This window comes from Aplysia californica, unplaced genomic scaffold (assembly GCF_000002075.1).
Source record: "Aplysia californica isolate F4 #8 unplaced genomic scaffold, AplCal3.0 scaffold00919, whole genome shotgun sequence".
Classification (NCBI taxonomy): domain Eukaryota; kingdom Metazoa; phylum Mollusca; class Gastropoda; order Aplysiida; family Aplysiidae; genus Aplysia; species Aplysia californica.
The window spans coordinates 225368-252272 of record NW_004798189.1 but is presented as its reverse complement, the minus strand read 5'-3'; the positions used below and the strand labels follow the sequence as shown (position 1 = coordinate 252272).

General features: G+C 38.8%; 1 long non-coding RNA gene across 1 annotated transcript; it reads right to left on the bottom strand.

Moving 5' to 3' along the window:
• Nucleotides 1-16671: 16671 nt before the first annotated feature.
• LOC106013463 lies at nt 16672-25140 on the bottom strand. The gene is made up of 4 exons (XR_001185353.2): nt 25107-25140; nt 21318-21365; nt 19395-19448; nt 16672-16857 (listed from the first exon to the last, which is right to left on the bottom strand). It is a non-coding gene; the product is annotated as an uncharacterized LOC106013463 (long non-coding RNA).
• Between the last annotated feature and the right edge of the window lie 1765 nt (nt 25141-26905).

Below are 26905 nucleotides of genomic sequence, written 5' to 3'. Positions count from 1 at the left end.
CCCCACCCCCTCGACAACTAACAACACAAGATGAAGGATAAAATAATATATAAAGTAATGTAGAGTAAAGTAAAGTAAACTGGTAGCCATGCATCATGTTACCAATTTGCATAATTATTCATGGATGGCAGAGCTTCAGTAGTAAAAGTACAGTACAGTACAGTACAGTTTTCAGGAACATATCGTGAGGAGGGAACACTCTATTCAAAGCAATATTTGTTTGATACATTACATGTGCGCTGTCTCCTCGGTCAGCCGGTAGTTCAGGTTCCGACTAGATTCTGCAAAACTGTCTAGTTTTGTTGTTGTTGTTGTTTCTTTTAAAATGTAAGTTGTTTTACGTTCCCATCAACACTCCTTAGATAATCTAGAAGGCGGACTTTCGACACTGCCTGTCACCGCCAACCCGCAGAAAGACTGAGATACTCATATTTTTAAATGTCTTCTACTCGGGAATGAAACTCCGGTCTACTGCGTGCGACAGCGAGGGGCCTAAACTCTGCACCACAGACGCCGGTACCGACTAGCTGAATGAATTTATATCGCTTTTGACGTCCTGAGGGTGGGAAGTATAGGTCAATGTACTTTTTTTTCGGTGAGTGTTTTGCGACGCTCGCAACGGCAAAATGTCATATGAGCGCGCGGGACACATTAAACATTAATTTTCAGTTTTATAGGAATTTCAACGTACTTTGTTCTCATTCCGTGAAACATATGTAAAACATATTGTTATGCAGTTTCCATATATTATGGCCTTGTTATCAATATGCTTGACAAATAAGCGCTCCAAAGTCTTCATATTTTATGTAAACAAGTAGAAACATATTTAAAATACAAAATTACATGTAAATGTATTAATGTCAGGCTGTACAGCCAGTAGTGTTGGTGAACCTCTTAATTTTTTTTTCAAACAGAATCTTCACTCTTCAAACTTGAAAAATACCCCGTGGCTGTGAATTATAATACATTGTGGTTTATGGATTGAGCTATTCATTACATATCTCGTAACCAGATACACTTTATTATGCCTTTGGCGAGATTCCAGCTCTTCCTATTGTAAATGTTTTCATCTCTAGATAAAAGGAATCATAAAAAACATAAAACCGCGGGTATAATCATGGAACCTTGACGTGGGAGAAGTGATGATTATGCAAGCCCCCCCCCCCCCCCCCCCAAAAGCAAGCAGCTGTGGCGTAAACTATTGTGGAGTCCTCGCCTGGTTGGGTGGCTCATCGGGTATCCTCCATGTGTGTGTGCGTGTGTGTGTGTGTGTGTGTGTGTGTGTGTGTGTGTGTGTGTGTGTGTGTGTGTGTGTGTGTGTGTGTGTGTTTGTGTTGTTCTATGTTATGTTCAGGCTCCCAACCGTGACGGCATTGTGCTGGTAAGTCCGTGGGAACGAAAATATACTTTTCTCAGCATCTTTGTTGCTTGTGTGTGCGGATCTACCCTCGCGTAAGTCTCTCGGAAAAGAATGTTTTACAGGTGGCTGGTTTGCCGGTGTAGCGGTGGGTAAACTCTGTCTCCCGGAGTGTGGACTTTGCTGAAATTATTGCCCCTGACAACTGAAAACTCATTGAAGTCGAATATCCCCGTAACGCTCAAATTATTGCCCACTAACAAATGAAAAGTCATTGGCCTCGAACATTCCTGGACCGCTGAAATTATTGGCCCTAACAGTTGAAAAGTCATGGAAATCGAATATCCCCGGAACTGTTTTTATGATCATGTATTTATTTGTCAGAAAAAATAAATAGTGTGTGTTCTGCTGGTGTTGGGCTAAACACAGACTTTTCTGAACATGAGAAATTGTTTGTGAGAGAAAGCAAAGGCCGCCTAGTCCTTCTATTTACCACCTGCAATCTCGTATATAAATTTTTAGCCTAAAAACCACACGTTTTTCAGTAAGATTTTCCTAAAGGGGGTTGGGGGGGGGGGGGATAACCCCCCCCCCCTCCCAGTGTACTTCAGGTAACAAATATATATATAGAAAATAAAAAGCCCCCCAAAAAACTAGATCCTCTCGACTTATGACGTTTTCATTTAGAAATCTACCGAAGCTTTGTTATCCATGATTTATTTTATTATGCAAATTGGTCACATGATGCATGGCTACCATTTTAATTATTAAGTACCCTCCTCGAAACATTTTCAAAACGAATGATTTTTATTCACTTTCTTGTAATTGTGCAAGACGTTCATAGGTAAATAGGATGTACTAAGGGTGAATTGGTTGATTTTTTGGGACTTTGAAACCAGTTTCTTAGTACAGAAGAATTTCATTGAAGATATATTATTATTGAAACTGCATGCTGAAATTTGGCCCACAAGTGCAAACCTGTATGGACTGGGGATCTTTTTAAGGATTTTGACCTACCTGTAAAAATTTTAAAAAAGTGAGCCCAAAGTATGGACCCCCGAGAGTCAGTTGACGAATTTTGGGGTACATGTTACAAAATATGTGAATATTTCCACCAGTTACCAATATTTCCCAATTTCCTCACATAGATCCCCAGAATAGATCTGAAAGCACTTTGTATTCTAAATTTGAACCCTCAAGCTTGAGTAGTTTTGGCAAACTCCTTGCACCAAGGACGTCGCATAATATTCCAAAAAGCAGATGTTGAGAAAACAGAAAAAACAGGAATTTTAAAAATGATTTTTTGTGCAAAATGCACTTTTCAATCACCCTTTTAGTTCACTTAAGGCGTTTTTCAATTGTTTTGTCGGTGAATGTTTTTTCCGCAAAAAACAAAAGTTCGATAGTTTGATAAATTTTATCGATATTTTCAGGGATTGCTGACTCGGGTCTTCCCGCAAATGCCGAGCACTTTCTGTCGGTGATGGGCTGGATGACAAAAATAAGAAACATGAAGAAAGAAATACGATGTTTTTAGTTGAACTGGTTTTCTTTGACTAGAATACTACCAAGTAATGTGAATACATAATTTTCAGATTGTCTATTTTACAGATATCATATACTGGCAATTAATGTAGGCTGCATCTAATAATTGAGGGTGCGGTGGCGGAGCGGTTAGTGCGCTCGTCTCCGAAGCGGAAAGTCCAGGTTCGAGCCTCGGTTCGGACACAAGTTTTTTTCACCTTCTCCTGCCCACCCAGCAGTAATGGGTACCTGACTTCGAGTTGGGGAAGTAAAGGCGGCGTAAAAAGGAACTGGCCGCCCCACCACAATAATAATAGGAATAGAACCTGTCACAGCTAGCAGCTTTTTAATATTTGTCGTTGTTGCTGGAGATTGGATATGTAGCAAGGGGACACAACCCATAAAAAGAAACCCCGAGCAATTTCCATTTATAAATTGTTGTAGTTACCGCCCTTAATATACCCCAAGTTCTCTCTCATTGAGTGAATTCTTGCCGTCCAGGAAGGAGCTGCCTTACAAACAAGAAAAAGAAGAAAGAAGTCCATTGCTATTTTAAAACGAATATATTAATTAGCTATTTAATGACCAGAATAAGGATATTCTTTTCTGTGGCTCAAAACAACAAATTAATGAGAAGAGGAAAGTTTGTTATTTGAAACCTTTTATTTTGTGTTATTTCCCATGAATGTCGTTTCTGAATGTTCTAAATGAGAGGATGTGAAGAAAGCAGTACTTTATGAAATATAAAAAGGCCAGTGAATGTTTGCATCTTTGATGACTCAAAGTGTGTTGGATTTTTTTTTTCAAACATTGATCAATGTGTGTATCAAAAATGTTGTTCTCGCCCTTAATGTTCTTACGATCTGGATTGTTGTTGTTGTTGTTGTTGTAGTTGTTAATGGTATTGGTGTTGTTGTTGTTCCTTTCGGCGCCAATGTTGTTGTTATTATTATTCACTCTGTTATGGCTTTGTAAGACTCGTGTATCGTCCTTTAGGCATTGTATATGTGAGAACCACTATCTTCTCCCAATTGTTGCAGCCTATTGTATCATTGACTACCTCAGAGGAGAAGAAAGGGACAGACATGTTATGCTTCTTTTTTTTTTTACGTTGTAAATGCCTTCTTTTGGGTATTAGAGAAGCTTATCATCAGAGACTGTAACAAAAATGTGTTTTTGGTACAGATTCAAGTATAATGGTACCGTTGGTTTATGATACAGAGACAAAATATCGAAGACTAAATAATTGTAATGACACCATTCATTTGAGATAGAGAAGTTGTAGGGCTTTTATTTGCCTGAGATGCGGAGAATAATTATCAAAAGACTGTGATGTCACTATTAATCATTGTTATCAAAGTCTATTATGGTAGGCTACTATTAGTTATTATTATCAAAGTCTATTAGGGCACCATTTGTTTTAAAATCTGTACCAAGAACAGTGACGTCAGAGCAGCCTTCATGGGTGATTGGAGGGGGCTGTTGTGTGATTTGCTCTTTCTTTCCTGTCTTACATCTATCGTCCTGATCTCTCCTCCTTCTTTTTTATATTTGTTACTCTCTTGTAACAGCTCTAATCTTTGGCACTTATATGACCTTATTTTGTTGCAAGTGCCGTAAAACTCTTACTAAAACCAAAAAGAAACAGCAGGCTTCTGACTATAAAAGAGGATTCAGATTGATTACTTTGATGTAGATTGCGTTAGTAAGTTTAGTCAGAAGGATGCAAAATGAGAAATATGAAACTCTGAAATGGGAATTGTCTCAATCCACACAACATTTCACTTAGCTTTGTCACACTCACACTCACATTTGGAGCCATGTGCATTTACTTTATGTTATGAAGGAATATAGAAGAAGAAATAATATTTCACAGAGCGTACTGTTCACATGTGGAATGTAGAGTAAGGGTGAGACACTGATTTTTACCTACCTAAGAATGTCATACAGAAGATGATAATTGCGAGGTATCGTGGTGAAATCAGGTGCTCGTCAAAATGATGAAAATGAAGAAAATGGAGTTTTTCTGACCATTTGGTAATTTTTATAGAATTTTTATTTTTGGCTCAACCTTCTTATGTCCATTTAAAAACATGATTATATTGCTGTGTGGCTTGTTCTAGAAAACATCGATAAAGACACAAATTTAAAAAAAATTCAGTTTCCAAGGACTCTCAAGCTTTGGAAGTTGCGAAACGTTGGCGGCCATTTTCTCTTTAACTTCAATGTTACTTCTGAAACCAGTTTCAATAAAAAATATCTCAACCTGTATTGAAGATAGACGGATAATTTTTTCATGGAAAGTAAGACAAATGGAAAAGCTTTAAGATGATACCAATAACTCTATATGCCCAAAAATTGACGAATGCCTGATTCCACCGCGTCGTGACCATTATTATGATGAACTCAACTAGCTGGAAATTCCACATGCACCTGATGCACGAAGGTCGTATCTTAGACTGGTGACTAGGCGTGGTTGGGGGGGGGGAAGGAAAAGTAGGAAAGCATACAACGGATTATGTGCCAGAGGGACAAAGTGTGTGTGAGGGTGGGGCTCTTCTTTTGACCCTGTTCACTAAGAGACATGTCACATGGCCAAGATTTCTTCGTGGAAAGGCCACGCTAAAACTGAAATAGTTTATTAGTTGTTGACGAATTACGTTGTAGCGAGTTTTTGTCGGTGCCGTAGTCTCTGTTTACTGTCTATGTTGGCAAGCTTCTCTTCTCTCAGTGTGATCAGCTGTGTATACAAATGTTCATTTGCTTTGTATTATAATAATTTTTCTATTCACGTTTTACCTTTGTATGTATGAAAACCCAACGGTCACAATGTTCATCAGTTATGGGACACAACTGATAAAGACAAAAGTTTTAACCCCCCCCCCCCCTCCCTGGGGGACGGTGCCATTGACTGAAGTGTCTTTAGGCCATTCCCAAAGGGGGGACATTTCTTGTTCTATTGAACAGTAGAATTGTAAATGGGCTGATCCAACAATGTCATGCTCATAACTGTGCCTGAGCTATAACAGGGAACTGCTGCTTATTCTTTCCTATTCCTTACTATCGTCATCTTTCCTCTACTTCTTTTGTATGTTTGTCCCACTCTTGTGACCCGCTATTTGCGGGGTGCCTTGATAGTCGAAGTCGAAGCAAACTTTGTGCTGTTGAAGCTAGAGAAGAGAACAGAGTAAGTCTGATTCCCTGTAAGGACTTCTCTGTTGACATCCACCCTTGGCGCTCATATGGCCTTATGCAGTTGCAAGGGCTGTAAAACCTCTACTAAAACAAAACAAAGACAAAAGTTTGACGTTTCAACCATAGGGTTCGTTTTCTGTGTGTATATTAAAAGGATACATCCCTATACTGTCAGCCATCTGTTCAGATGTACTACGCCACAAACTTTGAAATTCTTATGGATTGCGGTGTCTGTCTTAATCTTAGGTATGGGCTGCTTGTGCTCCAGATTATTGCATCGAAACTCAAATTTTAAATTTTAAAAAAGGGAGAAAGTTAAACAAAATTGGTACAATTTTAAATGAATTTTTAAAAAAAATTATCTCCCGGAAAAAAAATGCAATCAGTTGAACAGACTGCAGTCGATATAATATCCAAAGGTCACGACAGGCTGATGTGATTAATTTCTTTTATTGTGTGCAGCAACAGCAGCTACTATTTATCCATAAATTTGAATATATATAATATATATAATTGCATACTAAAACAATATCGAACCAATTGTTATATTATACATGCTGAATCAACAATTGTAAATCCAGGTCCTCAGGACAAGAAACACAAATATAATACTGATTCTGTGTCTTTGTTTTATCCTTACTGCAGTATGTCCCATTATGTTTATGAACCTTATATTGTATGTTTTTTTCTACGGATTGATTCTTGAAAAACTCTTCTTGTAAAATACTGGTGTAAATATTTTATAAATATGATTATAATCTACTTATGGGTGAGATTTTTGTTGTCTTGTTTACTTTTTTTCAATCCTTTTCCTTTTGAGTGAAATACTTTGTGTTTTTTTTCCTAGTTGTATTTATGTGACATCTGTACACAATGGCACTTGATTCGTAATAAAGTTTTCCATAGCTCCGACCAAATAATAATCGAAGCTTTGTCTTGACTTGTTTCTGTGTTCTATAGTTTCGTTACTGCACTGCAAATCTGTATAGCGTTGAGTGTTAACAAAACAAATGTGAGACTTCGTTGTGAAATCAGGCACTCGTCAAAATGATAAAATCAAAGCAACCGGCATTTTTTTTGGCCAAGAGTAAATTTTTTTCTCTTTTATTTCTGGGGTTCTACACCTTTTCTGTCCATTTACAAACACATTTGTGTGTAAATTCTACTGAAAAACATTGATTAAAGGTACAAAAAACGTAAATTTTCAGTTTCCCAGGACTCAGGCTATGGACAAATTTTGGCGACTTTTTTCTTTTTTCTTTCTAATTTTACCTCTGGAACCAGGCGACCCACCCTGACCTCCTTCAATCGCAAATATTTCGACTCATAATCAAGATAGATGACATTTTTTTCACCAAGAGAAAGGCAAATGAACAGGCTTTAAAAGGATACCAATAACCCAAAAACTGACGAGCACCTGATTCCACCACGTTGTGACACAAATGAGGATGAAAGTCTGTTCACGTGTCTGTCTGTCTGTCTGTCTGTCTGTCTGTCTGGATGTCTGTCTGGATGTCTGTCTGTCTGTCTGTCTGTCTGGATGTCTGTCTGGATGTCTGGATGTTTGTCTGGATGTCTGCCTGGATGTCTATCTATCTGTCTGTCTGTCTGTTAGTTTGTGTGCTAGATGTTTGTCCCCAATTTGCCTTTTTTCATCTATCAGTCTTTGTCTTACCTATCGTCAATGATATTCGCAAACCGGCCGCATGTACATTCAGAAAGGCAAATTTTGCAGGAAAGACAAAGAACTGCATTCCATTGCCCGAAAAACCGATGCGAACTTCGGGTGCGAATTTCGTGTACGAAATTCGGGTGCGATGAAAAAAGAGCCCTCCTTCCATATACGCGAAATTCGCATCCGTCATCTGACTGAAATCATATTCAAGTGCATTTAATTAAGGAGGGGGGTGGGTGTAAGTGAAAAGCTATTTTTAGTTATTACATGATTTAAACGATAAATGATAGCATAGATAGATTACATAGACTCCCGAAAGTTTCCCACAATTTTTTTTTTAAAGTGGTTGCCATGCAAATGACAGCCACCTTGAAAATAAACACTTCTTTTCAGTCTTGGTTTTAACACTTCTCTCTCGAACCAAGGAAATCAACATTTCGACGTTTTCCCCACTTATCTAGTGCTTCTATCATGTTCTTTTCTGCTTCGTTCCTTTGAAGTAGATTTGGCGGGAAATAAGCCCCGCCCACTTCACGAAGAATTCGCATGCGAAGAAAAAAGTTTCGCTCCCTCGTGCGAAACAAAATTTTCGCATGCGAATTTCGAACTCGGCCATGCGAAATTCCGGTATATGGATTCACCCAATGACAAAAACGTTGGTGCGAAAAAAATAATTCGCAAGCGAAATTCGCACCCGAAGTTCGCATCGGTTTTTCGGGCATATGGAATGTCAGCTTAAGGCTAGTTTTATTTTGCACGTAGCCGTTTATGGGAGGACCAAAAAAAAATGCAGCACAATGCAGGTGGCCGGTTCTCTGCGCTAAGCCGGTTCAAGCATGACACTTCTGCGCACAGCCGTGACACGAGGCGTCATGTAGCTGCTTAGGCGCCGCTTTGTGCCACTGTTCACTGTCATTGGCCTAACAAGTATAGATCTACATGGACGACGGCGAGTTATAGGCCTAGTATTAAAACTAATATCTTAACGAAAGCTGACTGGTTAAAACAAAATGCTTTAGAATGTCAATTTCAGTGCTTTGACTGGCCCTTTGTCAGTAAATTAATTGACCCTAATGGTTGAGTGTAAACCTGGTGACTGGGAGGTATGGGTTCAAACTTTGTTGCCTGTCGTTTCATAATGGAGAAATAATATTTTTAGCATTCTAGCAGCTCTCGCGCCTAATATTTGACCTTATGTGACCGATACTAGGGGAAGTCGTTGACCCGGTGTCTGAAGGCCATAACTGAGAACATAATATGACATGATAAAGGTTTAATGCCCCTATCAACCTTATTAGGTTATTTAAGAGGACGGGTGAATGGGGGCGCTATATCTGCGTGTGGAAATTTAGCTGTACTACGTGAAATATCCCAATATGTCAGGTCATTAATTGTATGACTAATTGTTGATAAGATTGCCTCGGTGTGTTTACAAAAGTATCGATATTTATTGTCCTAATTTCTCAAATCCCAAGCCCGCTTTTTTTTTAAGACTCTCCAAGAGACCCAATGTTCGGCAGGTTTGCGCCCCAAGAAGAGACCTCAAAATTGGCCCCCCCGCCTCCCCCTCTCTTCCTTGAAGTCGGTGTGGGGGGGGGGGGGGGGGGGCGGGTATGGTTTCGATTCTCAGCTGAATTATAACTTAGAATTGTAGAATTGTAAATGGGCCTATCCAACAATGTCATGCTCATAATTGTGCCTGAACTACAACAGGGAACTTCTGCTTTTTCTTTCCTATTCCTTACTATTGTCATCTTTTCTCTACTTCTTTTGTATGTTTGTCCCACTCTTGAGACCCGCTATTGGTTATAATAAGATTTAAAATTTGGTCACTTATTTTGCATCTTATTGTCTGGGGCATGGTTGAAAGACTGGAAACTGCCCAGTTTGTCACAGGCCCAGTTAGCCAAAGACCCAGTTAATCACAGGACAAACTACAGTTTGTCATAGGCCCAGTTTGTTACAAGCTCAGTCCAGTTCGTCACAGGCCCAGTTTGTCACAGACCCACAATAATGAATTTAATTTTATTTGAACATTTGTTATTGAAATTTTACAGAGTAATTTAAATTTGCTCTGATTTGCATACAAAAATGTTGAAAAATTGAAAACACAAACTGAATTGACATTTTAGAGGGACTTTAGGGCCTGTGACTAACTGGCATGCCACCGAAAGACAATAGTAACAAATATCGTTTAAATGCGCCTAGCTGAGGTTCCGTTCTTCCTGTGCATCTAACTTTCAGCATTTCTCAGGCTTGAATTCCTGTATAATAAACAAAACAAAAAAAGTATAAGCTCCATAAAAAAAAATCACGTTTGAATTCAAAGAGGGTGAGTCTCTACTTTTTCGATCAACATTGTCAGGTGCTAGTTAGAGGACACAGTATGTAGTAGTCAACTGGCATGACCTCTTATACCGTTTGAAGATGTTAGTATTTCATTTTTTCTGGAGCTATTGTAGACAGGCGTTAAAAAACCAACCTAACCCCTAACCCCTAACCCCTAACCCCTAAAATCCTCCCTTGCCCGGTATAGTCGATACCTCCCAGCTATAATTGTTCGATACTTCCTCACCCCTATGTGTTTGATGCAAACATTCAAGGTCTATAATCGATACCTTCTTTCCAGTCACTATTCGATACATCCATGTAATTAATACATTGTATTATTCGATACTTGCCCGTCGTACCTTGTGATTTATTCGATATATTGCCGGATCATCGTTTGATACATTCCTATCTGTCATTGCACTACACTCTTTAAAGTTCAATATAGCTTATTATTCGATGCTTCCTTTCCAACCACATTTGCCTAGTCATTCGGTCTCCTTAGCTATCGTTGTTTGATACCTTCTTTGCCTGATCATAATCAATACCTAAGCGTTCAACATTCGATATCTTCTTAGATATCGTTATTCGAGTTCCCATCATCTTGTCTTTATTATTTAATAATCGATAGTTTTTTAAAACATATCGACATGATTATCACTATATGGTTATAGTTATCACCTTTTAACATCAAAGATTCGATACTCATTATCGTGCTTATTATTTGATAATTATTTTACATGAAGTCAGCATTAGATAATTCCTAGGTGTCATCATTCAACCATATATATAGAAACAAACAAGTCACAATCTTTGGCATTCAATACCTTCTAGTCTAGTTATTCGATTTTCGTTGATTCTTCATCTTGTTCATTGTAATATTTTAAATTATCACTCAATTTATTGAACAAGCAGAATGCCGCTATAGTGGCGAACTCACGACGTGAAGCGAAGTGACAAGAGACCCCCTAACATGTCGTATTCAATAATCGAGTATCTTGATTCATTTATATAGTCGGTGTACCAATAATTATATTATGTTATGGTTTTGCTTAGAATATTTTCTATCTGTCATTTTGTTCCTTTTGAAAAATGTTTTCTCTAAGGGCTTACTAAGATTTGAAACATTTCCTAATATTTCGACATTTAAAAGTTTTTGCTCGATTTTTTTTTTACTTATTAAAGCGGCTTTTCTGTTTTTTCTGTTTACTGCTGTTTAACAAGACTTTTTAAGGTAATTGTTTCCCTTACCCAAGCAGTTATTTCGGGTTGCTGTTACCTACTTCATGAGAGAGGACTCCTCTAGTATTGAGACTGAGTGGTTCAAAATCAACTGCGTTCTGTTTCTTTTATGACTTAAACATTTAGCTTGTGAGGTGATGTTGCGTTATAAAAACAACTTTTTTTTTTCGGCCAAACGATCGGTCAAAGAGACTCCTGGAGCAAGAGCTGGAGATGAAGGGAAATGACTGAGGAAATGGCTTTTGAGTGAATACTTTACAAAGATTTATGGAACCTGGAGCTTTTTCCAAGTATTCCATTCACAATAACGTGTGAACTCTCCTTCTGTCCCGCATATTCTCCGCTGCTTTCTCTCTCTGTCTTTCTCTCTCTGTCTTTCACTCTCTGTCCACTTCCCTCCCTCCCTCTCTCTCTCTGTCTCTCTGTCTCTCTGTCTCTCTCTCTCTCTGTCTCTCTCTCTCTCTCTCTCTCTCTGTGTCTCTGTCTCTGTCTCTTCTCTCTCTCTCTCTCTCTCTCTCTCTCTCTCTCTCTCTCTCTCTCTCTCTCTCTCTCTCTGTCTTTGTCCCTCTCTCTTTCTCTGTTTGTGAGTGTGTGACATATATGCAGTTGCAAGCGCATTTAACACCTGCCAAAAAAAAGAAAAAAAAGAAAGAAATAAGCAACAAAAAAAAGCTAAAAAAAACCCAAGCAAACAAAACACAACAACCCAACAACAAACTACAGCAAAAAAAAACAACAAAAAAACAACAATCCCAAAAAAAAACAACCCAAAACAAAAAACAACAACAAAAAAACAACAAACAAACACCATTGACCATATTGAGCAGGAGTTATGGGCATTCTTGAACCTGCGGTGGTCGAGCGTTTTCCTCGGTTATTTCCCTTCATCTCCAGCCTTGCTTCACGAGTCAGATTAACCGATAGTTAGGCCTACACATTTTTTTCAAAGTACCGTATCTTTTCTCAACTGAAATGTGGGATGACTTACGGGACCAAACACAGTTGATTTTGAAGGCAGAACACCCAGTCACAATATCAGAGGACTCCTCATTCATGAAGTAGGTTAAATGAAGTATTTCATCAACAACAAACCTTAATAAATGCTTGGGTAAGGGAGACAATGACCTAAAAAGTTGTTACTATGCAACAATGAACAGAAAAACAGAAAAACCGCTTTAAATAATGAAAACACAAAACAACCAAGAAGTTTTTTCGAAATTGGGGAAATGTTGCGATTCTTTATATGCCTTAAGAAACGTTTATTGATTGTTTTTTATAGAAACAACAAATATTGGAATTTAGTCTACGCAAAACCATAGTATAATTTAAATGTCTGCACAAATGACTATATAAACAAATTGGCGTTATTTTATAGAGGTCTATGAAAGGTAAGCATGTGATCTCAATCCACTTCACTTTACCTCACTCAAATTCATGAAAAGAAATTGTAGATAACATAACATTACAATGAGTTTAATTAGATGTCATGGAAATGATGTTCTGATCAGAAAGCTATCAAATAATGTCACGCTAAAATGTATCGAAATATGACAGGGCAATGGACAATACAATAGTCGCGTCGAATATTAATTGGTTACGGGAAATTTCAAATATTGACTGAAAATTCTGAGCGGGTGGTGAAGTATCAAGAGCAAAGTAAAATTACATTATCCAGAAAGTGTTCTCGAATAATGACTAGATTTGTCGCTTTTAAGCTAACCCAGATTTCGGAGGTTTCCAGAAATCTTGACATACACCAAAAGTGAGCATTGTCCTACCAGTAAGAGAAGTTTGGTTTCATTGGTGTAATGTATTTGCTTGGTTATAGAGAAAACTCTCTCTATAGAAACTGAACAAGGGGCAAAAACTTTACCTTCGATTTTCTCAAAACAGCATTTTTTTCGGGATAGCTACCATTTAAATGGAATTAAATAATAGGGAAACTCTAATAGTAATGGGGTTATGGAGTTATCGAATACTGATTAGACAATGGTGGTGTCTAATATTTACAGTGCCACAGAAATAGCCAATAATGATTCTAATGAGGTATCGAACAATGACAAAAAGAGATATCGAATAATGGTAATCATAGAGTAATGATTATGGTCAAAGGTTGTACATAACAAGATAGTTCACTCGGCTAAAAAAGTGTCCACAGAAGTCCGCGCTTTGTCGCTGCAATCTTTGTATTGAAGCTCTTTTTCGTTTATCCAGAAGAAGAATAGGGATAGCAACCCCCTTGCGCATCAACTGCTCCGGTTCGCTTGATGCGGAGCTTTGGGTATATTTTATTTTAATGACCTCTCGCTCTAGAGCCAAATTAAACGAAGAAAACAGTCGCCCCTTTTCCCTGAATAGGAATTTTGTCAGCGTAACAATTTAAAAAGGCGTTATTCCGAAATTTTAATTATTATCTATACAAAAACTTGTTAGATTCACTTTATTTTTTTCCACACAAGAAAGGCAACCCTGTTCGCAAAACGGGCGCTTTTTAGAACATAGCGCCACCGGATTTTGAAGACACTTCTTTAATGAGTTCAAAGAGAGGAGTGAACCATCTTGTTGTTCAGAATCTTTGATATGGTACAGAAAATGCTACAAAGGGTATCGAAATGTCCTAAAATAGTTGAGCCATACAGTAAGTGATGATAGTCGTTATAACTTGTTTGTTGAAGAACCCGTCCACACAGGGGAAACATCGGCCAAGCGTGCATTCATGTTTGACTGCTCGTTCATCACCCAGTTCCTGCCTAACACATCATGTTCCAAAGTCCGATGGTTGACATAAAAAAATTTTCTCCAAACTCTTACCGTAAACTGCCAGCTACGTTGTTGAAAATACCCGAATGCGCTTTATTTTCAAAACCTTTGGTCTCTTGTTTCAGACGCAGAAAGCACTTCCCCCGCTCACATAATCTTTTTCAATGAATTACAAATTTCCGTCTCTGTACCCATATGAGTCTCCATGCTTTGTAAACATCTGTCTCTTTCCTCATCACTGAATTCGTCACAATGATATCTATTGTTCTGACAAGAGCATCTTTTTGTTTCTGCTCAGAAATTCTTGCCTTTTTTGAATCCCAGCCTTTGGGGCTCATTTTATCTCCGGTTGTGCTTGCCAATCTTTTTCTTTCGAGAAGGAAGTCCCCCACCATGATCATTTTTACCATTTCTTTCTTCCATCCCTCTTCCACCCAACTCACTGCCACACTTTTCAATCATAATCTTGTCGCAAGAATTCATTCCTTCTGCATGCATCACAACAAAATGTACAATCCGCCGCCTTCCAATCCTATGTCCATTAACCCCCCACCAATTGCTGTCTATAGCTGTAGGAATCTCTAGCAACAGTATAGAAAAACATTTTCAAACCCAGGGTCATTCTTATGAAGATCATTGATAATTTCTGAAAGTGAAAAGTTCAAAATACCAGGGTGAAGCGGAGTCGACGATGATAGCCATGGGCAATACCGTGGCTCCATGTCAGAGAGTTGAATCGTTGATATTTTTGCTGGAGTACAGTTGCCATCGTCCGTGGTCTTCTCCAATGTCTTTACTAGACTCAGTTTTACCAGGCATCGTCCTCGAGATAGGGAATCCATCATGTATCCCAGACTCAGGCCAACAAGTCAGGAAAGTGGTATTTGAAAAACACTAGCATTGATTTTAGAAGAACAGCATTAACGTGGCTGAACTATTCTGTAAACCTGACAAAGATAAACAGCTCATGTTTTGGTGGGGTTTTTTTTTCATTCTATGAATTGTTCTTGGTCCATTTTTTACCAATCGTGAATTATAGATGCCGCCCACGGGGGTTGTTTGCTGGAACCACTCCCTCTGCTAAATCATATATCTAGCATAATAATACCAAAGCCGAATATTTAAACAGATAACCCTATTGATGCATGATATTTGAGTCATAAGTGAATGATGCAAGCCACAGTATATTATACATCACGACTGAAACGTTTAATTTTGCGAGATCAATGAATAAAACATGTATCAGTTCACACCCATGGTCACAGCGAAAGATAATTCCAAGAACAAAAAGGATTGTATCCAGATTGTCAACAATAAAACAGTTTATTGCACACCTCTTACAGTGTGTGTTCTTAGAATCAGCCAGGCTTGTTTAAGTTTACCGCCGCAGTTCCTGTTGCCACGGGATTGGTCAGATTAGCGGTCTTGCCCAAGCTGTACTGTCTCTGTTAAAATTAAACCAAGAAGGCAGCACCGGACAGAGTGACTGTGACGTCATCGCTTACAGTTTTGAAAACATCTAGACGTAGTCAAAGAGGTTATAAGTCTCTTTGAGACAAAGTAGGTATCTTAATGTGAGGCAGCGTTGTGGAATCAGGCTCTCGTCAATTTTTGGGCATATTGAGTCATTGGTATCATCTTAAAGCTTGTTCATTTGTCTTGCTTTCAATGAAAAAAATTACCCATCCATCTTCAATAGAAGTGGAGAATTTTTGGATTGAAGGAGGTGGGAGTCACCTGGTTTAAGAGGTAAAATTAGCGAGAAAATGGCTGCCAAATCTGGGTAAATTCCAAAGCTGGAGAGTCCATGGAAACTGTAAATTTATATATTTGTGCCTTTAATCAACGTTTTCAGTGAAATCCTCAAAGGGATTTGTTTGTAAATGGACATAAAAGGTGTTGAGCCAAAAAACAAAAATTTGGTAAAAATCGCTCAGCAGGGAGAAAACTGCTGTTTTCTTCGATTTCATTATTTTGACGACAGCCTGATTCCACCACGCTGCCTCACCTTTGGTTCTATTTCGTCTCTATTATCGATACCTAGAGCTTTGTCAAATCACCATGAAGCAGAAATAGTCCGAGTTAAAGATGAGGACAGAAACAACAAATATTAGGAGACCTCTTTCGATATATCCAGACAAAGAAGCAGGAAAGACAGAACTGTTTCGCTGTCTACAGTGATACGGAAACGGATTTTAAGCAGACATTATTTTTAAATACTTACAGCGCAGTCGGGTATCTATTCACAGTTTATTTTTCATTCACCTTTTAACTTTATACTGTAATCTGAAGAAAAAACAACAACAAAAAAGCCAGAACAAACCCCCCCCCCCCCCCCACAAAAAACCACGACAAAAACATCGAATATCGACACCATGACAGGACCATAAGATGAGGTGTTCGTTTAACTCAGTCTATCCCCCCCCCCCCCCCCCCCCCCAGTCCTCAGGAATCAAACAGAAAATCTGCCATTGGTTAGCTTTTTATGCTCTCTAAAAAACAAAAAGGCAAAGCAAACATGAAAAAAAAAAATCCAAAACACGCTGCACACTCTTACATGCAATAAAGAAGAAATGACAAGGCCATTGCAAATGCTTTCTCAGGAGGAAGGTTTTATTTGTATTCGGAAATGATTAGTACACTTGTTATGGAAATAATAAAAGATTTTTAAAAAAAGTAGAAATGGACAGGTAGGCTTATGGCTCTCATTACAAAATAAATTGAATAAGATAAATGAGGCAGTATGTCCACATCGTAGGATGCCTTGTTCTGAACTCTGTAAAAAGATATAGACACAAATTATATGTTGCTCATTGCTATGTTTATTGCATGCATTCAAAGCTGTTCAAGACGACCACACATTGTCGATGATTAAAGTAGTCATCTTCCAAAGGGGGTCCTCTTGGACGGTGTTACTATACCGTAAAAAAAAATGCAAGGAGAAAGTAGGGTGTGGTCGTTTGTACAGGTAATCGTTTCGGACAATTGTGGGTAGAGCAAATTCGACTGCAGTAGTAGCTGTTGTAGGAATTGTGTTGTGATATATGCCAATCTATATTCTGACAAAGTATTGATTATCAACGAGATCCTTTCACTCCCATTTATAATTAATTGTTGATGCAGGTGTTTTTACGGTCTCATTGACAAAATTTAGATCATTTAAGGAGACAGCTTTCCGATCTTGCGAGTCAAGCCAACCGGGAAGAGAGGAATACAACATCTCAGCAGAAAGCCCGAGAAACTCGATAAAGATTCTGCCTACTCCGAAATGGAACTCGGGTCTCCTACATACGACAGCATCACGCCCAACCGCTATACATAGTACCGCAGAAGGCGGTGCCAATGGCTGTGAGTGATGCATCCTTAAGGAAATCTGCGGAATTGTACTGGTTGAAGTATAAGCGACGTCCTTTGCAACACTATAAGGCTGTTTAAGAGACCGGACCTCCGAATTGAAAGTCTATCTCCGGTGGGACTGAGCCTGACACATGTGTGAATGTCTGCAAACTTCCGACCTAAGACAATCACGAAAACCGGGATTGGGTGGTGTAAGCAATGCACTTGTTTGTTTGTTTGTTTGTTAGTTAGTATGTTTGTTTATTTGCTTGCTTGCTTGTTTGTTTGCTTGAGTAAATGGGAGGCACATCGGCACATTATAGGTAGAACATGTGTGAGAATATGATAGAGGTTTATTGCCAAGGAAGTTGTCTCACTAACAGGGCAATCTCCAATGTCCGGATCGGATGCGGGAATAACTTTACTTTTACATACAACACTGCAAGGCTATTTAAGAGGTGGAGCCTTCAAATTCAACATCCATCTCCAATTGGACCTTGCCAAAGAGGAAAATTCGTGTAAAGTATCTTTCCCAAGGACACATCATTCGACCCAGTTGAGCCTCGAACCCCCGAACCTGCAATCTCTTGATTTCAACTCTGGTTGCCTAACCAGTGGACTAAGGACACCCATCCTTACAGAAAATGATGTTAATACGAGGAAATCGGATCTAAGTCCAGAGTGCCCATAACAACATAGACGCTAATTGTTTAGGTGTTGGGCCAGAGTGATATTGTGTTGTGTTCTGTGGAGATCAGCCTTCCCTCCTCAAAATAAACAAATGTGAGGCAGCGTGGTGGGATCAGGCTATCGTCAATTTTTGGGCATACTGAGTTATTGGTATAATCTTAAAGCTTTTTCATTTGTCTTGCTTTCAATGAAAAAAATACCCCTCCATCTTCAATAGAAGTGGAGTTATTTTGGATTGAAGGAGGTGGGGGGTCACCCGTTTTATGAGGTAAAATTAGCGAGAAAATGGCCGCCAAAGCTTGGTAAATTTCAAATTTACTGGAAATTTATATTTTTGTGCCTTTAATAAACTTTTTCGGTGAAATCTCGGAAGGAATGTGTTTGTAAAGGGACATAAAAGGTGTTGAGCCAAAAAACAAAAATTTGATAAAAATTGCTTGGCAGTGAGAAAACTGCTGTTTTCTTCGATTTCATTATTTTGAAGAGAGCCTGATTCCACCACGCTGCCTCACAAATGTATTCACTAACTAGCTAACTAACTAACTAACTAACCAACTAACTAACTAACTAATTAACTAACTAACTTACTAACTAAGAAACTAACTAACTCACTAACTAATCGAGTAAGTAACTAACTGACCAACTAATTAACTAACTAACCAACTACCTAACTACCTAACTAACTAACCAACTAACTAACTAACCAACTAACTAAGTAACTAACTAACGAACTGAACTGAATGAATAAATGAGTAAGATACAAAGATAACGATACATAAACTCAAATACTAACCAACCCCCCCCCCCCCGCCCACCCGAAAAAAAACCCCAAAACAACAACAACAACAAAATAAATAAATTAATAATGGAACAACAAACTACTAACAACCCCCACCCCACCCCCGAAAAAACAAACAAATAAGAAACAAAAGAAAAATACAACTCTGGTAGTTCATTGTTAGGGTGTGTCTCCTTTCAACAAAGTCCCCGATGTGCCCGATACACAACAAGATTCCGGCCTGTCTTCCTGTGTCGGGAACCACAATGCGTGTCGCTAGCTCAGTTTGTACAATGCTGGATAACAATGCGTTTTAAATGAGCGTTCTTGAAACTGAGTACTTTGAGACACTTTGACCACTCTCTTTCCTCTTGGGCTGCTCTTATTAGAGAAATGTTATGTTGAATTTGGATGTCTAGCATAGATCTTAAATAATAAGCTTTTAAGGGGCGTAGAACCCTCAATAATCAATTAGTCTTATTCCATTTGAAGAAGAGTGTCAACCTCACCTAAACAAATCTTCCACTTCCAGCACTGCTCGCTCCACCCGCATTTGGAGGTTTCTGCAGAAATAAAGCAAGAACTGAACAGGTTAGACTTTAATGTACAGGGTGTCTAAAGAAAAAAAAAAGAGTACCCACTTAAAGGATAACATGATGATCTGAGCACTAATCGCAATAAAACTTGTAACAGATAGAACTTAACTAAGGGGACATGAAATTTTTAAATCTGAAGAAAATCGGTTGAGGACTGAGGTGTTCGAGAAGTATCATATTATTTTAAAACGTTCAACCCAAATTGGGTAAAAAATTTTAGGTCTTAAAAGCGTTCAGCTACAAGAGGGTGATCTACCCGTCTATGGTTTCAAGACAAAACCTGTAAATCCACAACAGTCACATCAGATGGATATCTCACTGTGCTAAGAAAGTTTTGGAGAGGTTTGGGGAGAATTTGTTACGCTGGAGATACCATGTTCCAATGGGATCGGGCCACACCACACATGTCAAGAGTGGTCCTTGCATGGTTATAAGAAAGGTTTGGGGAAACACCTCATAGGCTGAAAGTATGTAAATGAATTGTTGCCTCATTCCCTCTGAATTGAGACCCTTCAATGACTACCTTTGGTTGTTGTTGTTGTTGTTGAAGTTGTTGTTGTTGTTGTTGTTGTTGTTGTTGTTGTTGTTGTTGTTGTTTTTAACAGCTTCTACGGAAACAACCAACAAATAATCGAATAGTTGAAACTCAATGTTGACCAGGACATGAAAGGAATAGATTTTGAAACAAGCCAAAGGCCAATTCCAAATTTCCCGGGGGGGGGGGGTAGGTGCTTTTACAGAGAAAACTGGTTGCTACCTGGAGATTTAAATAGCCACAACCTGTCTGTCTTTCTCTCTCTCTCTCTCTCTCTCTCTCTCTCTCTCTCTCTCTCTCTCTCTCTCTCTCTCTCTCTCTCTCTCTCTCTCTCTCTCACACACACACACACACACGTCTCTCCATTAATGTGTGTTTGAGAGTGTGTCTTCATGAATGTGTGTTTGAGAGTGTGTCTTCATGAAATCTTCCAATATCCACCCTTCCAACGGTAGCGAATGGGTGACTTCACTCTCGAAGAGAGAACGTTTGTTCATCTTCAGCACCATACCAGCCGTTCCCACCTCAGGGAAAAGTAAGACAGACATACAGGAACAAAAGATAGCTATTTCTTTTTTTGGTAAGTGCTTTACGGCGCTCGCAACTACACAAGGTCACATGACCGCGCGGGACACACCAAACATTTACAGTTGGTAGGAAAATTTGAATTTTGCTTGGGTAGCGGCCGAAGCCTACTCTTTTAGATTTTTGGACCATTAACGGTTCTTTAACGGGCACACCTTGCACATGAGAACTCCGAGAGTTTTCGCCCTTGTTCCAGAAGGCTAGGTGTAGATCTTACATATCATAAGATCAGGGGTGAGGCTGAAAGACAGCAGTAAGAAGAAGCCAAGGAGAAGCAGTAGAAAGGCTGCAGAAAGAGTCAGGAGGGGGTAAAAGAGGTGAAGAGGTGAGGCAAAAAGTGGAGACGAAAGCAGACGACAGAACATTGTTAGAGAGCAGTAAAGGATATGAAAGGAGAAAATTTCAGAAAACAAAATGTTTCTTCGCTGTCAGGTTTCGAATCCGGGACCAACTGAATGAGAGACGAATACCTTAATCTCTTGGCCAAGAGAGCCCCCCCCCCCCCAACACACACACAGAGGTAGAGAGATAAATAAGTAGTAGGACCTACCAGTGGCACCCTCTAACCACCCGTGCAACTACCAGTAACAGCAATAGCAACAACACAGCAACAACATCAACCGGGGCGACTACATAACAATTAATCAAACAATAATAGCAATAGCAACAGCAACAGCAACATACCAAAAACAAAATGTGCAAGTGACCTTACTCACCGGAACAGAACGTTTCTTCAACAGCTGTGAGAGAGATAGTTCTTTTAGCTGAAGAGAGGAAAAAAAAGATTCTTAGGACTGCACACTCTCATAGAAAAAGGACAAGCACAATTACAATTTATTTTGTTCTTCAGTCATATCCCTTAATTAATGACAAAAAACCCCAAAACATTAGTATGTTCTACTTATTTTGCCACACGCTTGTTTGGCCAAATTTAGTATTAGAAAAGATTGAGTTATTATAATTATATACCCCGGAGCGAAATTAACTTAACACTTCTTAAGAAGAGATTTATAATGGTTCAGTAGAATAAATTTCTAAAAGCTAAGTAACATCGTAAAAGCAAGCACAGTGCTCTACTACTTGCTAAAAATACAGTAGATATCTTAAATGGTTTTTTTATTATGGGAGCCGTTTAAAGACAGTGACTCAAAAAACACAAGCGGCAAAATTAACGCAAATTAGTAAGGAACTCTGAAGTCATACCTTTCACCACTCCACTACAAACCTTTCAAAAGCTTAACTCATAGGACGATGGATGACTTAAGTATGTCACGTTCCCCTCCTTCAGGTTCACGGTCACAGAGTCACTTAAAATAGGGGCAAGACAATGAACCAATCACAATTCATTTGAGCACTTCGCTGGATTGCTCCGGGGCTCACATAATTTTGGCATCGAATAGTGCACAGTCTGTCGCGTTTATTTTTAGATTGCTTACTCTGGGCTATGTTTTGGCACTATTCGGCAGGAGCACATTTGAGATGTGCCGTCTTATTAATATTTATGTACCGCCAAACTCTCTACGAGTGGCGTCATCGCTTGGGTTATCCCAAAGAGCGATTTATAGGTCAGGTTTCCGCTGTTGAATATCCTGTTATGTTTAGATACAGCGCATGAACTTTGGCAAGGCATAGTAAATGTTTTGCGGCACTATAGACACAGAAATGACAGTTACCGCGCCAGCGAGGACTTTGTTTTGATATAATACAATGTATTTGGCTAGTGTTTATTTCTGGCGTCTTTTATTTTACTTTTGTTGGTGCTTTACGTAATAGAACATTAAAACATTTTGGGCGGCACTGCCCGACCGTGCTCTATGGACGAACCGCGCCTGCCGGAGAGGTCCACAAGTGAACAGTTTGAAACGACTTAACGCCGATATTGAGCAACAATGAATTTTTGCCACTATCCGAAGCCTTGGCGACACTCAAATTTAAATCTAATTCAATTTGTTTGTTGCTTTCTTTTTCACTTAAGAGGGGGGGGGGGCTACACCTGAAGGCTATCTCGCTTATTACTGGACCGAATTTTACCCAAGTTCACACATGTAACAAACATAGTAAGGAGTCTTTAAATCCACAATCAAATTTGAGAAAAAGTTTCGTTTCCATGGATATGGCTGCCACATTGGATTTTGTTGACATGTCTTACGTAATGAATACTGCACTTACTGCTCTTGGAAATTAAATGTTTTTTTGCATTCGTGTTTACAAACATTAGATCTAAAAATTGTCTGTTGTTTTTTTCCTAAACGGATTAGAAAATTTTTAATTAATTTTTTCCTGAGGTAGCATTCAAGTTTTCAAAAAATCCGTAAAAATCCACACTCCAGACACCACCAACAAAAATTTATTCCATATATAAAAAATTTAACAGACAAATTTTTAGTATTATATCTTCTCTTCATTCTGTGAAAATTTCATGAAGATTGGAAGAAAAATGATGGAGTTATTTTAAAAAGTATAGAGAAAAGTCGCGTTTTGAGAAAACAGCCGATAAAGAAAAATAAAATACTAACTTTATGAGGAAATGGCGGTGACAAACATACCCAGTATTGAAAAAAATACGGTTTTTTGGGGTTTTTATGTGATGAAATAGTTGTAGGAGAGGCTGAGGAAGCTAAAAATGCCTACAACACAAATTCCATAATTTTGAGCCGAATTTTGACTTTGAGGCAGGGGCGAAGCGTCTATATAATCAAATAATCACTGCTTCCCTTCCTAATTTCGAAACATTGTCGCTGTCAAATTCATTCTTAAACGTAAACCTCTTAAATTAAATGTAAAAAGACGTTCGTAATCAACAATGAACAGTATGTCTAACATTCAAAACGGTTTCACGGCCTCAGAAATAGCCTCCTCACCCCTCTCGGGCCACTCCATAAGCAGTCGCATGGCAAGCTTTGATTAAGTAAGCTTAAAGTGAGTCTGGAAGAGTCTACCAATAGATTTGAAGGGAACATGTACATAGCAGTCCAAGCTGTTTCATTGCCACATATACCCTGTTCACCCCTTTGGGGCCACAGTTAAAATCAATCTCAAGCCCTGATTATGTATGCTAACTAACGCTGGTCGAGTCTACCTCACAAATGTGAGGGGAACTAACTCCTAATAATCTCTTGACTGCTGCGTGTGCTTGTTTTTTTTCCTCGACTTTTTACCGTCCTATAATTAGATCGTGACCTCGATTATGACACCAGCTCCTGGCCGCGAAAGGCTAACAAAAACAGCCAAATGTGAAATTTAAAAAATGATAATTGTCATGTTCTACCAAAGAGTTAGACTTACTGGTAGATCTATAACATATAGATCTAGTACTGACATCTCTGCTTTTTTGCTTTGCGTTTTTGTATTCACATCTAAAGTTAAATTTAATTTTAGTTGGAACTGATATTTAAAAAGATACTTTCCCGATTATTTTGGCGGTTGAACATACAATATGAATTCCGGATTTGTTTTCATTCACAACTCAGAGTCGCCGCCTCGAGTAAGATTCTTGTGTGATATCTACAGGCCATATCTGATTCTGATCCCGTTTCACTTTGATTACCCTGTCAAACAAGTCAGCCTTCGCCCCTGCTTTGGGGGTTTAGCGCCCCCCCCCTCCCTCTAAAGACGCCCGTGGCGTCAGTAGCCTGGTGATTGGGCCACTGGGCCTGAAATCGTTAGATTACGTGTTTGGGCGTTCAAGCCAGATTACGATCCGATGTTGTGTCACTAGGAAAGGCATTTTACATGAATTTCCCACTTGGCTCAGTTCTTTCGGAGATAGACGCTAAACTTGGAGGTCTCGCCTTTGAAATTACCTACTGGTATTGGCAGGAGTGTTAAACCTATACCATTCCCATTTTTATTCCAAGGATGCTCCATTTATCATTTGAGGAACCAATGGACACATTAAAGCTGGCGAGACCATCAGTCAAAAAACATTGCTGTTCAAAGTTCCCAGGGAAGCAGCGAAGTGGTAAATACAAGGGACTCTTTAGAAATCGCATGCGGTCACGAAGCCAAAGGAAAACTAATAATTTCGAAGATGAACCTATCGCTGAGTTTGCACAAAAACAAAAGTTTTCGTTCGCTTAAACAAACAGTTGATAAATTTGTACTAGAAACGTATTCATCATAACATTATGTGTGTGAGTGTGAGTGCCTGTGGTGAGTTTGCCAAAAAGATGATGCCCGATTTTAAAAAGTGTGTAGGTCAAAGTTCAACGCCTCCAAGTAAGGCGGTTGAAAAAGAAAGGATCTGTATACCATGTTCAAGAAGATTTTAGAATCCTACCCAAGTACTCATGCCAAAGCTATCTCGAGAAACTAAACCAAAGGCTTCAAGTTGTCTGGAAAACGGCGTGCTAATTTAAATATTCCTTTATTTTTTTTTTCATTTTCGTTTAAAACGTCATGGGTTTACAGTAATGTAAAGCTGTTGTATGCTGGTGGCAGTCTGCAAACATATTATTGTTGTGTATCAGCAGCCTGTTATGTCTTTTCAAGAAATTTGAGCGTACCAAATCAAGTCCTCCCCTGCCTCCGACAAGGTCCTGGGGATATGCAAGTTTGGAAAAGCGTTAGTGTTGAGTTTTCTTTCTACAGAGAAGTACACAAATACGCAGGTAAATGCCTATTTAATGAAGAAAGAGCAGGCGAAAAAACCCATCTTAGGTTAGTGCTTTATCAGTTTATAATCTTGTTCAAGAATATTTTTGAACTCTACTCCAGCAATCAGAACAACACCATTATATAGAAAAGAAACATCCCCCCTCCAAAAAAAAACAACAAAAACAACAAAAAACAACCCAACCGCCCATGTTCATGAATACACACCCACCCACCTACACACACACACACACACACACACACACACACACACACACACACACACACACACACACACACACACACACACACACACAATATAGTATCTATCTATCTATCTATCTATCTATCTATCTATCTATCTATCTATCTATCTATCTATCTATCTATCTATCTATCTATCTATCTATCTATCTATCTATCTATCTATCTATCTATCTATCTATCTTTTATATATATATATACATACATACATACATATTATATATCGTGGTGAAACCAGCAGGCGCTCTCCAAATTATATTGAAATCGAAGAAATCGGCATAAAATTCAACCTGTCTTTGATGAAGCTAGCATTGCATTCTCCCAGCAAACAAGTTGTATGTAGGAGAACTTATGACCAATCGCATTTGATTTGACAAGTACACACATCCAAAATTTAGAACAGATATATGCATTATAATTTTTCTGTGCAACAATTAATTTAACTCAGTTTGTATTTCTTTGTTTGTTTCTTTAGACCAAAAGCTATTTCTTATTGGGCTTTTATTACTTGGCTCCAGTGGGCGTGTCAATTTATGTCACTATTCTGTTAACTCTTTTTTGTGCTACATTTTTACTCTCCCTACTGTTTGTTTTGTTTTTTTAGACCTAAGTCATTCCCTATCATATTATTACTTGGCCACAGAGGACTTGTCATCACAGTATTATATTATGTCACTATTCGGATATCACTCGTTTAGAACTTGCCAAAGCAAGTTTACCACCGCCCCTCCCAAGTACAACTGGGCCCTCTTCCTGACGATGCACAGATTCGAAAATGCGTGTATAGTGTGCAATTGTTGACATAGGAAACGTTTCACACAGGTTGCAGGCGTCTGTGGTGCAGCAGTTAGGCTCTTCTCTGTCGGAAGCAGGACACCTACATTCGATTCCCGAGTCGGGAGAAAATGTTTATCGAGTATCCCGGTCTTCCTGCTGGGATATTGCATCCCTCTCTGCCCGGTTTGGGCCCTCACAGGTAGGGTCAGAAGCCGACCTAATAAATTATGCAATTGTGTCGATGGGGGAGTTTCAAAAAAAGAAATGAAGAAAACACTACATAAAAAAAAAATCACACAGGATAGAAGACAGATCACAGATTGTCTTTGCATCTAGCTGTATATGAGTATGGATATTATGTACACACATAATATAATATGGATGAGCAGTAGCAGCAGCGGCAGCAGCAGTAGTAGTGGTAGTAGTAGTAGTAGTAGTAGTAGTAGTAGTAGTAATAGTAGTAGTAGTAGTAGTAGTAGTAGTAGTAGTAGTAGTAGTAGTAGTAGTAATAGTAATAGTAGTAGTAGTATTTGCAGCAGCAGTCCGCGCGTGAGTATATGTGTGCGTGTTTATGTGTGTGTGTGCGCGAGTGTGTATGTGTGTGTGTGTGTGTGTGTGTGTGTGTGTGTGTGTGTGTGTGTGAATCTAAATGTCTGTTGCGATAAAGGTC